General features: G+C 33.5%; 1 protein-coding gene across 2 annotated transcripts in view; it reads left to right on the top strand.

The window, feature by feature from the left end:
* The first annotated feature begins 11,106 nt into the window (after positions 1-11,106).
* Positions 11,107-19,429, top strand: part of LOC129229395 (eukaryotic translation initiation factor 5-like) — a 48,555-nt gene continuing 40,232 nt past the window's right edge. Inside the window, exons 1-2 of one of the 2 annotated variants that reach the window (XM_054863693.1) lie at positions 11,107-11,144; positions 11,310-11,415. The gene's annotated coding sequence lies outside the window, so the exon portion shown is untranslated. The remainder of the gene's footprint in view (positions 11,145-11,309; positions 11,416-19,429) is intronic. The other variant, XM_054863694.1, reaches the window with a different exon arrangement.

Here is a 19,429-nt window from a genome sequence, read left to right as displayed (position 1 = left end):
CTCACTGGACCCAATTAAAGCCAGGTAGGGCCCCGGGGCAAACATTATTTTTAGGTTAGGGGCCCGTAGGGCTTTAAATTCTCTGAATTTGTCCCGTAAACAGGGCCGGATTAACAAATAGGCAACTTAGGAATCGCCTAAGGATCCCCAACAGAAATGTTCAGCCTCCATGCAAAAAATCATCTGGGCCCCTAACCGCCCACTGAATTGCCCTCCCCCCCCCCCCACTAAAAAAAAAATTAAAAGAGTGGTTGTTGTTCGTGTTTGTATGCTTCAATATTTCTAGGTTCAAGTTTTGGGGAGCCCTGTAGTCAAACTCTATACATTGGCTAAAACAATTTTAGCCGCAAACTAAAGTAGTTTCAGCCATTTGAGGGCCTCTAAATATCCAGGGTCCTAGGCTACGGCCTAGTTGACCTATTCAGTAATCAGATCCTGGAGGTGTTTAGGTGTTCGATTTATTTTCAAAAAGATTCCTTGGTTTCTCGGGCCATGGGCCCCTAAGAGGTGTGCCCTCCCCCTCCTCGCATTACAGAGTCTGCGAGTACGCAGATCTCCAGAGTAATCCTAAAGTTGAAAAAAGTTATCTTTTGCAAATTCCAACAAATAAAATTTAACCTACAACTTTTCTTTCCTTCCTTCTTTCTCCAAGTGTACTACCGAGGCCTCCGGGGGTGTTGGCGGTACTACACAGGAGTTCTGTCTTTGTCAATTTGGTTCCACGCATGGTTAAGTTACTCCGGTGACAGGAGTAAATTAGGGCCCCTTGGAGAGTGATGTCAGCTTTTGTGATCCAGGCCGCTAAAGGTGCGTTTCTCCACGTTTCTGCAAGTTCTTGTAGAATCAAAAAGATGAGATAAGACAAGAACTTAGAATTTGGGTATGGATGATGACCGTGTGAAAAAAACTCAAACAAAAGAGAAATGCAGGTGTAATAAAAATAGGAGTAAATAAAAACTTCATGACTCGTTCAAGACTCAATAGGTTCATGTTGATTGCTTTAGTGCCCCATCTCCTTTTGTTTTTAAACCAGTAAATAAATGGGAAAATTGAATGCATATGGAAATCTTTCCGATAGGGTTCGACCGCATATTGGCTATAAAACTATTCCACGTGGGGTTTTGTCTTCTGCAATCTGCATTATAGTAAGATAATTGAAGGTTTGTATTTTACTTGCGTGCAAGCCAACTATAATATTTATTATGGAAATTAAAAGATAGATACATTGGGACAAAATAGTGACAAGATGAAGCAAAAAAGGTATGATAATTTTCTACTATTAAGGCATTGCTTTAAGCTTAAAATAGCGTGTGATAAAAAATATCTCAGCCCCTTCCAACAGTGGCTCACCCACGGAGAGGATAAGAGGCTCCCTCTTAGAGACTAAGCTACCCCTCCCCCCCCCCCCCATTAGGCCTAAAAATGGAGAATTTTACATCTGATTTTCAAAAATTGTTTTGAATTTATATTTTTAATAATCAAATCAGTTTTCCCGGGGGGAAAAACAATAGTATTTCCCAGGACGGTAAATACCGGTTGTGGGAAAAATCTTTCCAACCCTGACCCTGCATCACAAACCTTCTCCACATAGTCTCCGCTTACAAGGTAAATAAAATTAAAAAAAAATAATAATAATAATAATAAAGAAAAAAAAAAAACGTTCAATTCAGAAATAATGATAAATAAAATAACGCACCTTTAATAGATTTTGTAAAAATGGTATGAAATTTCCTTCTGCTAAAGGGTAAGTCAAGTAAAACTTCAAACACATGTTTTTTTATACATAAATTTAACTTTAGTTTTATTATTTAACATGTCCAAAAAGAAAAAGCAATTTTTGAAACAATAACTTTCTCACATTTTCGCAGGAAAGGGCCCCAGGAACCTCCGTACCAGGAGGCCGGGGCCCCTTTCTAGCACCTAGCCGACCAACCCAGAAGGAGCCAGTCCGGGCCTGGACACCTAATGAGTTTTCAGAGAAATTGACTCCACAATACACAATATTCAAAAGCTGATTGGACATATAGTGTTTACGTATAATCAATTCGGAATACTCCTTTGACTTTCTCTTACATTTGACCTTGTTGTTCCTAAGCTATTTCTTGGAATCGGTAGGGAAGGGACGCTAATTCCGAGAATAAAGGGGTTGGGACCATTGAATAGTACATATAAAATGCATAATGACAAGTCATGGATACTTGCGTTGACTGCAAAAACCCCGAGACTTCGATGAGTTTTTTTCAAATACTGAATCGTCAGAAAAAAATTCTAAATCTTAGTAAAGCACGAATTTCCATCGTTGGAACTCTTTTGTATTCTTCATTCTCATTCATCCTTGTTTCAAAAATGAGGAGCCGCTCTGATGCAACTTCTTAAATTCAGCATAGATTGCATTTTTTTTTTTTTTTTTTTGCTGATTCTTGAGCATGGCTAAATTTGTTGTTATTGTCATTATTATTATTATTATCATTATTATTATTACTGTTACTATTATCTCAATTTCATATCTCAAACGCCTACAAAAACATCCGAACCCTCTTAATTTGAAAGTACCGTACTCATACTGAAAATATTTTATGAGTTTCTAAAAAAATATGCATTTAAGAAGAGTATTACTCCTATCTCCTAATGAGCATGTATGGGTTCATGCACCTATTATTTTGAGTTAGTAAAAGATATCCAATATCTATTAGACGCACAAAGAAGTAATATGAGGTCCACAACAAATTTTTTTTCTCTCGTTAAATACTTACGTCGTTTGCTGTATTTGCTCCATGTAAAGCAGAAATATATCTCCCTTATTTAAATAAACTATTTACAAAACATAATAGAATGTCATAATGAAATCAATTTTGATTGATCATATAGATTTCTGTAATAAATAAATAAAACAAAATTTAAAGAAACGGAAAGGGGTGGGGTGGGGGGTGGGGGGGGAGAGAGAAAAATTGCTTGAAACTTAAAAATGATTTTTCCATTTGCTCAGTTTTAAATGCTTAAAAAGATATTAGATTGCAGCTGCAACAGGCAACATTCCATTATATTGTACAATTTTCTGAACTCAATTGGTGACTAAAATGCTGAAGTCTTTGATTCTAAAGCTATTGTTCAAAAGGCTAACTTATTTTTATGTGTATTATTTTACATTATTATATTAGTTTACTCGTATGTTATATTAGTTTACACGTAAGTCAGACGTTAATAATATGTTGTTCAGCACGAAACTAAAAAACAGTGGTTAATGTTCAATCTAAATTTCACAAGTGTGGAAATTACATTACTTGTCAAATATCTCGACTTGGAATTTTGAAGACATAATAAAGAGTGAAAAATCTGCTGGATTGAAATTATATTCGTAATTATTTTTTTGCTATCTCTTTCTGAAAGAATTAATAGCACATTCTTCTGACTTTAAATTTATTTATTGATTCTTAGTTCATTTATTATTTACTAGCAAAAATACCCGGCGTTGCCTGGGTCAATAATAATTATTAGAAAAAATCGTTACTTGCTTTTGTTTTCTGTTTTAAGTGAAAGTATTTAAAACACATCTTTTTGACGTGATTAAAAATCGAGTTTCTTCCTTACCCATAAAACTAAAATAGCAATAAGTATAAAGAACAAAGTAGTATTGATTTAGAAACGAAAGCACTATATTTAAGCATATACAAATTTAAAAAACATGAAATTAATCTTCTCATGTTTAAAAAGATTAATCTGTTGATACTTTTTTTTTAACATGGAGTCTAAAACCTTCTCTATATGGCTAATGAAGTACGAAGTGATTAAAAAAAAGTAGCTGCGCTCGTAATCCTCTTATACTTGCTTTAGTTACTTCGGGAAATTTCAATCATTGTGGCTCTTGGTGCGATTTTACCGAATTTGCGAAAGTCGTTTCGGGGTACCTTCGATGATGCTCCCCCATTCTTTCCTTACTTTGTAAAACGATATCATATTAATTTTCGTTACAGGGATATCGTCGCCAGATGCTGAGATATTTTTGGTCACCATAAAATGGCGCTAAACAGTTTAATCCGAAATGTTACCAAAATAAGTAATAAAATTTGGTGATTGTTTGAAATTGTGCAAAAAGGAAAATTAATGGAAGTTTTTGTGCTGTTTATGGATTTGCCTAATTTAGTTGCTGGATTATTTAACACAGTAAAAAAAGTCTTTTGAAAATTCTTTGATTGGCGATATTTTGTTTACATGGTGAAAGCTGAGAAACATTATGACGTAGTCTTCGGCTTCAAAAACAGCAACGTTGAAAAAACTGCCAAATGCATTAGCTACGGAAATCTTTCTGCATAAATTTTGGCGATCTGCTGGTTGTTTGGATAATGAGTAAGTGTTCAATCAGCATAAATAATAATAAAAATCATTAATTACATTAAAATTCCGTTTAAATGGAAAATCATCAGCCAAATCATGTATTATTTGCCAATCTTGTGCAAAAATCTTACTTCAAGATTTGACTTGAGAAAAGCCTTGAACAATCACGAAAAGCAAAGAAAGTCAACAATACAACAATTGTCGCTATCGGCAGGGAGTTGAGATGATACACTAAATACTGTATTGAGTTGAGGAAAGCCTTCGAACATAGATCTAAAAAGCTCATAACTCGTTTTTTATTCTACTTAGAAATTTCGAACAGGTGCCATCTTCAGCAGAAAAATCAGAGCTTTCGATGGACATATGATGTAAATATGTGCAAGTATTTTTTCATCCCAATATTAGAGAATGTATACAAAAATTGTGTTTTATTGCCCCCCTAATGGGTTTTTGCCCCCCATAACAGGACGAAAACTACCCTATGTGTTATTCTGATGCATCCTACCTATGCATTACTAATATTATATATGCGAAAGTTTGTCTGTATGGATGTATGGATGTATATGGATGTTTGTTACTCTTTCACGCAAAAACTACTGAACGGATTTTGATGAAACTTTACAATAATATAGCTTATGCATCAGAATAAATTTCGGTGGAAAAATACGTGCATTTATTAAAATTATGTGTCCATCGAAAGCTCTGATTTTTCTGCTGAAGATGGCCCCTGTTCGAAATTTCTAAGTAGAATAAGAAACGAGTTATGAGCTTTTCAGTTCCATGTTCAAAGGCTTTCCTTAACTCAATTCGGAACTGAAAGTAAGTAACACGCCATCTGGCGAGAGAATCTAAATAGGATAACATGCTATTTGCACGTAGATCTGTGTGTTGAGTTTTTGAGCAGCAGAAAAAAAAAACATCCGTGGATATCAATTTATTGAACGAATATGAAAAGATCTCAACCTGTTATGTTTGCAGAAGCTATCGTTTAAGAGTAAAAACTCCTGCTATATCTGATAAACGCATTATAAAAATACTTGTCTTGTCACCGCTTGTCACTTCATCCTATTTACGAATCACGATCATTCGCATCCTGCTTGTGAGACATGCGCGCGCACCATTGACGTCTGGTCACGCCCCCTTCCTGACGTTTGTCTTCTGTTTTCCTATTTAAATAGCGCCCCCTATAGTTACTTTCCGTTCCGCTGAAAGTAAGTAACACGCCATCTGGCGAGAGAATCTAAATAGGATAACATGCTATTTGCACGTAGATCTGTGTGTTGAGTTTTTGAGCAGCAGAAAAAAAAAACATCCGTGGATATCAATTTATTGAACGAATATGAAAAGATCTCAACCTGTTATGTTTGCAGAAGCTATCGTTTAAGAGTAAAAACTCCTGCTATATCTGATAAACGCATTATAAAAATACTTGTCTTGTCACCGCTTGTCACTTCATCCTATTTACGAATCACGATCATTCGCATCCTGCTTGTGAGACATGCGCGCGCACCATTGACGTCTGGTCACGCCCCCTTCCTGACGTTTGTCTTCTGTTTTCCTATTTAAATAGCGCCCCCTATAGTTACTTTCCGTTCCGAATACAATATTTAGTGTATCATCTCAACTCCCTTTCGATAGCGACTATTGTTGTATTGTTGACTATCTTTGCTTTTCGTGACTGTTCAAGGCTTTTCTCAAGTCCAATCTTGAAGTAGGATTTTTGCCCAAAATTGGCAAATAATACATGAATTTGGCTGATTTTTTTCCATTTTAATGCAACTTTGAGGCAATTATTGTTTTTTTTTTAATTTATTTATTTGTATTGACTGGGTATTTAATCAATCAGCTGGAATCTAGCCAAACTTTTTTTGTGGAATCATTTCAATAGCTAAGGCATTTGGCATTTTTTTCAACTGTCGCTGTTTTTGAAGCTAAAGACTACGCAATATTGTTTCTCGGTTTTCACCATGTAATCAAATATCGCCATTTCTTTAATATTTGTTTCTTGAAATTTTTTAACACGTAAAATAATTCGATAACTAAATTAAGCAAATTCATAAACAGCGCAAAAACTTCCATTACTTTGTCTTTGCACACAATTTCAAACAATTGCCAAATTTTTTACTGTTTATTGGAAACATTTCGGGTAGCATCATTTTATAATCACCAGAAGTATCTCTGTATTTGGCGACTCTATCTCTTCGATGAAAATTTGTAACACACAGTTTTACAAAGTAGGGAGGAGGAGCCTCATTTAAGGTATCCCAAAACGATTAATGCAAATTAAATAACATTTTAAATCGCAGTAAGGGGACACTTTTTAAAAGTTTGTACTTCAATAGCAATATAGAAAAGGTTTTAGACTATGTTAAAAAAAATAAATAAATAAATAAAAATTAATTTGAATTTTTGGCATCTTGAATTCAAATTATGTTTTTCGCAATCACGAGCGTGTGTGTTTGTGTAGGCGCATGTGTGTGGGTGCGTAAGTGTATGTATGCATGTGTGTGAGTGAGTGTTGTGTACGTGCGTGTTCGTGTGTGTGTCTGTGTAGGCGTTCGTGTGTGTGTGTAGGCGTTCGTGTGTGTGTGTGTAGGCGTTCGTGTGACTGTGTAGGCGTTCGTGTGTGTGTGTGTAGGCGTTCGTGTGTGTGTGTGTGTAGGCGTTCGTGTGTGTGTGTAGGCGTTCGTGTGCGTGTGTGTAGGCGTTCGTGTGTGTGTGTGTAGGCGTTCGTGTGTGTGTGTGTAGGCGTTCGTGTGTGTGGGACATGGACGCCACCGCCCAGCAAAAGTGGATTTCGGGGGACAGTGCTCAGGACCAGCCGCGCCGCCGCCGGTGGACGGTGGTGCTGCAGGCCTGGTCCAAGCTGAAAAAGGCACGGACGCCAAAAACGGTCAAGTGAGAACAATAAGCAATCGTGATTGCTCAAAAAGATAAATCTTTTTAAACGAGTGAAGTTTAATTTTATATTTTGGAAATTCCTCAAATTTGTATATGCTTAAATATCGTTTTTTCGTTTCTAAAAGAGTACTATTTTGTTCTTCATACTTATTGCCATTTTACTTTTATGGGTAAGGAAGAAGCTCTATTTTTAATCACGTCAAAGCGGTGTGTTTTGAGTTATTTCAGTTACAGCAGAGAACGAATAAAAGTAGCGATTGTTTCTCATAATTATTACAGACCCAGGCAACGCCGGTTATTTTTGCTATTTACAATTATCTGGTAACTAAATAAAATTATGAAATAGAGTCTGTTCCTACCCTCAGTTACCGTCGAAGAAAGATTTATTTTTCGCCAGAAACGGCCAAATACATGAAAAACATTTTCTTTATAGCATCTTCTGTTCGGAATTAAAAATCATATCTTATAAATATAGATTAACCAAACATTTTACGCAGTTTCATAAACTTGGCAAGTCTCAGCCGAATGTATGGTACTGTGGTCCTTTGGCGATAAATAATGGATTAGGATTTACTATTTTACATTTTAGCGTTGCTTTTAGTTGCCAGAAATATAAAATGAAACTAAACAAAATGAAATTTTTAAAACTTATTTGACAGGCAGAGTTATGATAACGTGTTCGGGACGAGTGTTCAAAAATTTTGGCGCTACAGCCATGACAAAAGTTGCATTAAAATGTAAAAATTCCTCCAAATTAATTTTGGTTAAGTACCATGAGGTATTGAAGTTAAAATTAATCCACCAAATTAGTGAAACAACACTCTTAAATAACATTAAAACTAATATTAAAACATACATTAATCCACCAAATCCATTTTTTATCTGCAGTCTTACCAGGTGACTACTTTAGTGCATTGACGAATTATTTAAAACTTTTATGAAACTTTTAATTTCCTTTTTTCTTTTTTGTGTGTGTATTTTTAAGGGTTAATGATGCTAATTAGGATTTTGGGGATTAATGTCCCTATTATAATGGCGACAATGTAGAATATTGGTTTCTTTTTTTTTCTTTTATTTTGTTTTTTATCCTATGAGACCTGTACTGATGAAGATTTATGGAAATAATCATAACTGATATCATCAGAGGGAAATGTTATTTGCAAACGCTGATAGAGACTATTCTAATAGAGACTTTTGGGAATTTTTCTCTTTACGAAATGAGAAGTTTTTTGTGCTATTATCCTCATTTAAATGGGAACTTAAAAAAAAAAAACTGTTGTGCTTACTCTGATTTTAATGGTATTTTCACTCTGAACTTTTTCGTATTGTAATCAGGACTGTTTACGTTATTTAGAAACAGTTGATTTCCTTCTGGTGGGGATTTTAAAGGTTTGATGTTCTGACTCTAAAGGGACATTATTACAATCAGTTTTTGTAGTGATTGTTGACCCTATTTTAGGACGATTTCTACGGTAAGAAGTTATACATTATGCAATAATTTAGACTGCCAGTGTAGCGCTGGATATTATTTATTTGACGGAAATCGGGATTATAAGGGAACTGTTTCACTTTATTTAAGAATAGTTGACCTCACTCGAATTGGATTTTTTGAGAATTACCCAAACTAACTTCTTTACAACTCCTGAACGTTTTCGTGATTTATTTTTTGTGATTTTTGGGTGTCTTCTCAGTTTTGCCGACATTTCATTTACTCCCCTTCCCCCTAATTTTCAGTTTTAATCATACCTTTTGATACATTTAAGGGGGCAGGCAATTTGAAATGTCGGCGAAACTAGAGACAAACAATTTTTTGGTAACTATTTGACCTCTGCCTGTAATAACCATCAATTGGAAAAAACTGCATCAACGTGAGCGAAGCCGCGGTTAAAAGCTAGTTATTTATAAAACGAGTGCGAGGTAATATCTTAAAGTTAAGACAAGGGCACCCCGATGGGAAGCTGCAGTGAGTCATCGATGTATGTTTGCGGAAATCATATTTATATTACTCTGAAAATTTGAGATGCATTTGAATAAAAGTTTTGTTCAACAATGGTCTGTAAATTTCTAATTGAAGGCTCACCTAAATTTTGGCATGAAATTAGTTAAAAACAATTATATTTCATGTTCTAATTACCTTGGAACATTGAAACAAATTTTGTCTGATACAGAAAAATTAATGGTTTTTGTAGATATTTTTAAATAATTTTTGCGAGCATTTTTTGATGTATTTTTAAATTTTTTTCCTTTTTCACGTTGTTGGATTTATGCCAAAATATTGATTAAAATTAGAGGAAACTAACAATTAAAGGAGTTAATTAATTAATTTGATTATAGAATATTGCATTGTCATCGGGTCTGAGGTCACGTGCCAAATTTCAAAAGAATCCGATCGCAGGAAGTGGGCGAAATTTGAGCTGCAAGATTCCGTTACAAGATACATACATACATACATATATACAGGTGAAGCTAATAAAAGCGTGTTAATAAAAAGAAATTCCTTCGCCGTCTCGATTTTTTTAATATTTATTATCTCGTGTGTAAGTTAACTAGCTTTCCTCGGCGTTATTGCTTGAGCGAATGACTGAGCTTTTTTCGTCACTCTAGTAAGATTGAATAGATCGTTAGAACTTGTTTGGCTTTTAATTTGTCGAAAAACTTCACATTGAAAAAAAAAGTGCTTATTTATCATCTATACGGATGTTCAAATGTCGAATCATGGATATGTATACGGCTCTTGATTACAATTTTGAACGTTTATGAAACGATTTTATTCTTGCATGATTGCAATATAATTTAATACTTATGGTTATTCCTGTAAATGATTTACACGTACATCCGCTCTTCATTTTCGGTACGATCGTGCTGCAGTAAATGTCAATAACATATTAAAATTACTGAGCAATTTAAGTGGATGTACGAAAATTAGTGCACGAACAGACAAATTAAAGTGATGAACACTTCTAAACTATTTTAGAAAGTTGAAATGTGATCAAATGCCTAAAATTACAAGTTTTAATCATTTTCAGAGCTATTCAATGTGGAAAATGTGCCAAGACTTAGTTTTTTATAACTCAAAACAATAAATAATAATTTACACAATTGTATCCAAAAATGCACACAACATGGAAGGGGGGGGGGCAGGTCAGTAACAGGAAACAGAAAGGGTGCCAATGTTCTGCCAAACAGTTCCATTTTTCACCGTGGTGCACGCTATAGGGACTCTAGTGCATGCTAATTTGAGGGTGCCAGTTTTTCTCCCGTGTTAAGGGTGCACCGTATAGGGTGCCGCTGGTGATTGAACAAGCTTCTCACCCTTGAAAGGTGCCAAATGCAACCTGTAGTTTTAACAGTGCAGTTTTTGCTATGCGAAATACGATGCTTTAAATATATATTTATGTTTTTTTTACAATGTGAACATTTCTTCGAACATAGGACTCATAGGAGTGAGCCTTATACTCTGAATTTGTGCCAAAAACAAGTGCAACCGTTGTAAAACAAGACCCAAGAAAACAAAGATTGGTTTCATTGTTTTTTTTATATATTTATGGAATACCTCTCATGAGTCTCCCAACTCACTCCAAATGTTTATGCTTTTGAACTTTGCACCTCTCTTGTCCCTCAAAAGAGTGTTAATAGCTAATATAATGCTCCCTTTCAATCCAAATAAAAATAATGGCTATAAAACTGCCGAAAACTGGAAAAAAAAAGAAAAAAAACATAACAAAAACGAGCTGATGTGTGATAAAGTAGGAAATTAAAGAATTCCGTCTTTTTTGACAGAGCCTCATAAAAGGAACTTATTTCTCATAAATATGAAGTCTGGCAATAGACAGTATTCACGAGGAAAAGCTCCACCTATATTACGTAGAAAATTTTCTCTGTAGTTCAGTTTTATTCTCTCCATTTTAGGGGTAAGTGTAATATATCCTAAATATGGTTTAAATGGTCGATTTGAATAATTGTCAAAATTTTTTTAATAAGTTATGTTTTAAAAAGTTTCATAAGTTTTGAATTGCCTATTCTTTTGAATCGAATTAAGTAGAAAGTATAACTAATTCTTTTTTTTTCAATTTTAGGAACTTCACTGCAATAGTGCAGTTGACGCCATATCTGCTACTTTTATTTTATCGATAAATTGCGTAGATTCACAGTTTTATATGACGTCTTCATTTTGTTTGATCGGTGAGTATATATTTTTTAAAATTTGATTTGATATTAACACATTAAGTTTCAAGTTTTTTATGATTTGAAAAAGGAAAATGGCCGACTTGGCCTTGCTTTTCTTGATAGGGATAAATTTTGTGATGCCTCGCGGTGACACGTGGGCAACTTAATAAATTAAATTTCTGCAATTCACATTGAAAACAGAGTTCTGTATTTTGTCAATAGCATGATAATTGCTTTTGGTTATTTAAGAACAGTATTTTATTTATATTTACAATATATTAAGAGCGTCGATCTTAGCATATGCTAGAAATTCGCTTATCAGTAGTTGATAACTGATTTCTCTTCTCTTAAGCGCATATATCAAGTATTGATTGATAAACTTATTGGTTTATTTCTGTATTTGAAATATCGTTTCTGTTGATGTAATAGTAATTTTTTATTGCATCATTATTTGATTGTGTATACTAATGCTGTAATTAGTGTTATGATTGAATTTTGAAAACTTTTCATTTTACGTATTGCACGATTGTATTAAATTATTTTGCTCTAACTTTTAAGACTTCGTAACATTTCGTTTTTTAAAATTTCGGAGAAGTTGCTGTTGTGTGAATGTTAATTTTTTTAGGATGAAGTCTGGGAAAATTATTGATTACCTGCCTTTGTTTTAATAAAACTAAATGTTTCCTTGAGCCATCTTTTTGATTTTCAGATGTTACGTAATGTAATTTTTACTAAAACTGGAGTGTTTTCATTTCTATAACAAGTTCTGTCTGTATAAGACTTTTGATCTCATATTTATATTTGTTGATTTCTCTGGGAGGCAAAAGCAAACTAAAGTGACATGCACAAAGTTTGTCTAGTATAAAATTAGCATAAACCTTACAAGCATGGAAGTATGCGGATCGGCGATATTCTTCTATTTAAAAACAAAAATTTTGTAGATTTTTCTTTCATATTTTGTTAGAAATTTTTTTGCCTCCCCCCAAAAACCTGTTCCTCCAAACCAAAATTAAAATTCCTTAATTGAATTCTGATTTACTTTGAAAGATGGAAATGTATCTAATTTACTGTTTCTAAATCTACATAGTATAAAATGAAGTGTCCAAAAAGCGTCTGTGCGTTTGAACTCACAAAACTCGAACTACCCGGCCGATTTTGCTGAAATTTTCACTGAATGTTCCTTTTAGTTCTGAGAAGGTTTGCAGACCAGTTCGAAAACAATTCGATGAATACTTCTTTTTTTATTCCAATTTAGGCTCAATTTTCACAGAAATTCCCGAACATGGGGGTGAAAAATAAATTGCGAATAGTAATATTATGTATCGTTGGAAAGGGAAGAATTTTCCGCGTTCTACGCAATTTGTTCCAATGCTGTAAACTGCGGCGGGAGTTTTTTACATTTTTAGCTCTAATTTTTTTAGGCTTAGCTGAAATTTAGGCACTACTTTCTTCATTAAATCCATCAATAAAAAGTGAAGGAATTATCCCACAGTTTTCTTTTTAACAGCATCGGAAAGAGCTGCTTTTTTTACTCCAGATCTAACTCGACCTATGGTCGAAAGTTTTACCCTCTATCTCCATTAAAAAAAAGTTACAAGAGAATTAAATGAAGTTTAAAAATCTGTTCTCTATTCAAGTTTTTAACCATTTTGTTTTGTGTTTCCACGGTAACGCTTTTTGAATCCGTTGTTTATTTCTCATTTCCAATTCTTCAACCTATTTTATTTTGTTTCCATGGTTACTCCTTTTAAATCCATCTTTCTCATTTTATTTTAATTTCTTAAAAGTATTTTAGTGTTGGTCGTCATTGTTTGGCAAGAAAATTTTGCATGATGTTTTTTTTTCTTTCATTTAATCCTGGTTATTGAAGATACTTCACTTGACGCAATGGTTTTTTTCAAGGTAGACCGGGCAAAGCCGGGCAACGCAGCTAGTTTAAATGATAAATCTTTGAATTTCTGTTCAACGAAAGTGTCACATATGACTTGGAAATTACAAAACACCTTTTTTCCTGATCAGGGGTGCTTTGATCCCAAAAGTTTGGGTTGTTCCCAAAAACTTAGGGCTAACAATACATTCTAAAACTGAATAATTATTTAAAAAAAAAAACTTTCAAAATTTTTCATTATTAATAATTTTTGTATGCATATTCTCAGAGTATTTATCGAGGGGGGGGGGAGTCAAGCTTCCTTGTAGTTTCTAAAATTTTCATACGTTCTTCAGATAAATTTACTTGACTCTACTATTACCCCTGGCGCCAGGGGTGCACTCAGGATTGTTTCCTGGGAGGGGCTAGAAATTTCGTGAGAAATTACTATCAGTGAACAGGGGTCTGGCCTGAGGATATTTGGGTCCGTTAACGGACCCTTCACAAAAATCCGATCAACCAAAACGGACCTTTCACAAAATCCAGATCAAACAAAACGGACCCTTCACAAAATTCTGATAAACAAGATCGGATCTGTCAAATTGTTTATTGAAAGAGCAAATCTGAAAGCAAAATAACGCATATTTCTGTGTATAAGCATATTTCTGTGTATAAACCGATAATTTTTGGAACCTTTTTTTAAGTCAAATTAGAGGGATCAGCTTATACAAAATCTGCTAATTTTGAGAAAAAAAAAAAAAAAAAAAAATCGGCACTCTTGGGATGCTCCTGCAAGCAATAAATAATTGCTACTGCCAAATAAATATAATGGTTTTATCATAGCTAATTAGCAGCGGTGTTTTTGTAAACTTTTCTGAAAAGGCATTGGTAAGCACTTTTCTCCACTCATGATTTAATAAACAATAATAATATATATCTGCTTTAATAAACAATAATATATATCTGCAAAATGAACTTAGAACTGCAAATATGATCGCTTCAGATAGTGTTACCAACTTCAAAATTATCACCACTTAGCATCTGGCGTTCAACCTTTATAATGACTTGATTAGAAAATATTCTCATCATTTTGCCAGCTTGTCAATATTTGTGTTCCGAGGGTGTGGTGCTGTGGGATGTTTAATTGTTATTTTGGGAGAAAATTATATGAGTTTTGATTTTTCGATGCTAACAAGGATGATTAACTTTAAATAAACTCTTTTAATTACCGTTTTTTTTTCTTTAGATGTCTACATTTTGAAAAATGCAATCTTTTAACATCCGGTATGAGAATCATATTTTGTTCTTTTTTCAAGCTAACTGCTTTATTAGGATTCAAATAAATGAAAAGTCTCTTTATTTCTGTTAGAACTCTCATTTCAAGTTTTTAAAGCAAAATTCCATTTTCTGTTAGGAGTCAAAAATAAAAATGCTAAATAGATGGTTTATTGTATTTTATTTTTTGGGTCAACTGTGTCCACAGATATAAATGATATGTTTATCATAGGACTCTAAAATGCAATTCTAAAATAATTTTATCAAAAATATTTCTTTTACGAGCCATTTTTATACTTTTGATGCCTTCACTTTGAGAATTGCGATCTCTTTGCATCCGCTATGGGAATCAGATTTTTCGAATTTTTAATGATTATTACGCTTTGTTCAGAGGTAAACAATTGAAATATCTTTTTATTTTTGTTAAAATCACGGAATTTATAAGTTTTAAACGAAATTCTGTGCTTTTTAAGAGTGTCTTGGGTCAAAAAGTTGAATGCTGAACCCTATTCTGAATTTTATTTTATTTATTTATATTTTTGTTAGTTTTTTTAAGTACTGTACAGAAATATATCTAGTATAATTTAACATAATGTAGAATGGTAGATAAATATTGATACTTGAAAGAGCGATTCCCCCCCCCCTCTCCCCCCCGCCAAATATCGAAAAAAAAATCCAGAATGATTTTCTCGACGTAGAAGAGGAAAACACTCGACTTTAAGTTAAATTGATGCAGTTTCTGCCATCTCTAAATTCTTAAATTTTGTTTTAACAAAAAAGAATTTTTTTTTTTGCGAAATTTTTTGATTTTTCACAAAATTAATTCATTTTGCACAAAATTATTTGATTTTTCACAAAAAAACGGACCCTGTGAAAAATCCTGGAGAGACCCCTGGTGAAGTGAACCAATAAAGTTTCAAACGGCCCTCCCCCGAAAAAAAAATAAGTCTTTAATATATTGCAAAAAATGCAATTTTTAGGAATTTTTATTGACATCAGAATAGACGGAGGTGAGTGTTTCGGGATTACTGTCCCAAAAATGATTCTCAAGCCTTGAAAATGAAATTTTAGGGATGTTAATGGAAGACAGGAGGGGAATTTTAAGCCTTTCCCTCTAGAGAAATTTCTTAATTCTTTTCAAAATCTTAAGCCGATTTTTCATTAACTTTGATTCCTTAAAACGATTGGGATCTCCCCCTGAAAATTTCTGAAGTTGAGGTTTGAACATACAATTTTCGACTATCTTTAGCAATGCTAAGTGAATGGAGAGGCTCAGAACCCTCCCTGGAAATATTTTAGAAATAAGTTAGGAAAAAATCAATTGTAGGCTGTCGTTATTGATCTAAGCAAAGAGAAAGTTCAGATTACCTTTGAAAAATATTCCAAATTGAAGTCTTTAGAAACGTGCGGTTTTCAACCCTTTTTCATGACGTTAGGAACTCGGCAGTTCCGATAAGGTAATAAGTCCCCAAAACTCATTTTAGGCAATTTTTGGGCCAGTTAGACGAAGAGAGGCTAAGTGGCCCTATACTTCAAAAATTTTTCGATTTTAAAGAAATTGAAAAAAATTGAAGTTATCTTTGATGAAATTAGGATGGGGGTTGAGTGCTTGCTCTTGGTAAATTTCGAAAATTCAAGGCCAAAAAAAAACCCCGCCAATTTTAGGATTTTTTTGCTCAAGGGGGTTCATCTTCATGCTTCTGGGAGGGGCTTAAGCCACTTAGCTCCCCCCGTGGATGCGCCACTGTCTGGCGCGGATACAGTGTAGGGTCATGACCCCCTTCTCCCCAAACTATCAGTACAATCATACATCCATATTGGTTTCAAGCAATTTGTGAATGAAATAAAAACCATTACAATAATATTTTTTATTCATTAAAATTTTTAAAGTAAAAATTCAAATTATTACTTTTTATTGCATAGGAAATTAAGTAGTAACAATTTTGCCTATTTTGGTGCATTATTCCAGGCTGATTTGTCACTTTTTATTTACACCCGTGCAGTCAAAAAAGAAAAAAGAATTAGCACCTTAAACCGTAGGTTTATTTGCAGGAAAGGAAGGGAGGAGTTCATTCTTCAGCATTATCCCCCTAAAATGGTAATCTGTATTCTCCAATGATTTTGTCAGGTCTGTGGAGTTGACTAATTTTGGGGAAAATTAGTCTGTCCGAAGTCTGAGGTTTCAAATTCCTAGAGTTTTTGTAATCAGCAGGGCTCCCAAATGGTCCGCTTTTCCCGCCAAAGTCCGTTTTTTAGGGTAAAGTCCGCTTTAGACCGCTTTTTAACATTTTGGTCCGTTTAGTCCGCTTTTGTATTGTTTTTACTAAAAAATCAGATTTTAAAAATTTTCATTACATTAAAAGATACTGTGTGCGGACTTATGTTAAGCTCGAACACGTTGCCAGCGGCGCCGTTTTTCTATTGAACTTGACTTTCTGGTATTATTTTGCTTCAGATTTACGTCATTACTCCTCCTCCCACCGCTGTTACATGGAAATCTAGCAAATGGAGAAGTTTGGGGGAAGAGTTATGACGTGAAATCAAAACATTTTGCTACCGATATTTTTCACGGGTTCGTACGCACTTGAAAAAAATCAAGAATGTTTCATCAGTGCAATTTTCTGAACTTGTGTTCGATATGTAGCATCGCGAAAAATTACTTCCTGTGTTTGCGAGTTCAATCTTTTTGCATCTTGTTAATATTTTGATGTTTTTGACAATCAGAAGTTTCTTTAACATTCATTAACTTAGATTAGCTTATTTTATGTTTAATTACAATAGATAATAAACTTTTTTTCGGAACCATGATAACATCAAACTTTCTTACACTTCGCCGAAAATTGCTTGCTGGGTTTTGAGATTTCAATCTCTTTGCATCTTGTAAATATTTTAATATTTTTGGCAATCAGAAGTTATTTTGACACACTCCACCTTAGATTAGCTTATTTTTTGTTTAATTTTAATAGATAAGAGACTACTTTTTTTTTCGAAACCATGGCAACATTGAACAACTTACTCGCACCTCGCGATCTTTTTGCATCTTGTTAATGTTATGATATTTTTGGCAATCGGAAGTTATTTTGACATAACACCTCCTTAGATTAGCTTATTTTTTGGTTAATTTTAATAGACAATTTTTATATTTTTGGTACCATAGCAACATTGAACTTTCTTGTCGTGTTTGAGATTTCAATCTTTTTGCATCTTGTAAATAATTTGATTTTTTTGTCAATCAGAAGTTATTTTGACACTCCACCATAGATTAGCTTATTTTTTGCTTAATTTTAATAGATAAGAGACTACTTTTTTTTCAAAACCATGGCAACATTGAACTTACTCGCACTTAGCGGAAAATTGCTTGTCGTGTTTGAGATTTCAATCTTTTTGCATCTTGTTAATATTTTGATATTTTTGGCAATCGGAAGTTATTTTGGCATACGCCACCATAGATTAGCTTATTTTTTGTTTAATTTTAATAGGTAATAAACTTTTTTTTTCGAAACCATGGCAACATTGAACTTACTCGCACTTCGCGATCTTTTTGAATCTTGTTAATGTTATGATATTTTTGGCAATCGGAAGTTATTTTGACATACGCCATCATAGAATAGCTTATTTTTTGTTTAATTTTAATAGATAATAAACTTTCTTATTTTTGGAATCATAGCAGCATTGCACTTACTCGAACTTCGCGAGGAATTGCTTCTTGTCTTTTGAGATTTCAATCTTTTTGCATCTTGTACATATTTTTATATTTTGCGCGATCGAATGTTATTTTCACATATGCTATCCTAGACTAGCATATTTTATGTTCAGTTTTAGTCATGTTTAGTTTTAGAGAATTCGTTTTTTTTTTTTTTTTTTTTTTTTTTTTGAAACTATGCCAACGGTGAACATACTTCGCGAAAATTTGATTCTCTTGCGCAAGATTTCAATCCTTTTGCATCTTGTAATTATTTTGACATGTGCTACCTCAAATTTTTTTATTTAATTTAATTTTATTTTTAAAAACTAAAAAACTTCGTATCCTTATTTTTTTAAGTACTCATAATGAGTATTTTCAATTTGAAAATATAGCTCTATGAATCTAAACTTACACATTTATTTATTACATTAAGTTATCCAGTAAAAGCAGTATATCAAAATTAATTCTCTTTAAACTGGTTATGGGAAAAATTTTGTAAACTACTTTGTACTAAGGTGTTTACTGTAATAACTGTATCTAAAAGGTCTTTTATTAGGTATGCACTGATTGATCGGTCACTTGGGTGATTAGTTTTTACCTGTTAAGTAGTAGAAAATTTATTTTACAATTAAAGTTACTCTGTAAGATGGTCAGTCACATGTTTGCTTGTCATTCCCCCCCCCCCATCCAAATGTTTGTGAATAATATAATTCAATGGATAAGAAGTTCAGATGTACAGAAGGTGATAAGGATTTATCATTAAAAATCATTATTTTGGTTAATTAACGAATTATCTTCATGTATTCATTGCCAGGCAGCTAATTTGCCTTTTGGTGCTACCCTGGGTTTAACTGTGAATGGTGCTCCCAAGGTCCTCTTTTTAATCCTAACTGGTCCTCTTTGGTCCCCTTTTCGATTCAAAATGGTCCTCTTTTACCCTTTTCTATGGCTAAAATGTGTTGGGAGCCCTGAATCAGTAAAAAAAAAGAAAAAAAAATTATTTTCCAGGACCAGAGGGCAGAAAAGGAGCTGCTGTTGGAGTTAAGGGATGATAAAACGCCAGAACTAGCACAAAATGATCAGAAACAGCCTGCGCTAATGATGCTTTCACCTTTTTTCAGTGTGCAGACTTAATTAGAGAAAGAAAATTCTGTATATTCCCCAGGAGATATTTAAACAGACATCAATAAGAATGATAGGAA

Source organism: Uloborus diversus, chromosome 9 (assembly GCF_026930045.1).
Source record: "Uloborus diversus isolate 005 chromosome 9, Udiv.v.3.1, whole genome shotgun sequence".
NCBI lineage: Eukaryota > Metazoa > Arthropoda > Arachnida > Araneae > Uloboridae > Uloborus > Uloborus diversus.
Note: the sequence above shows the minus strand (reverse complement) of the source record. Positions and strands in the feature narration are given on the sequence as shown.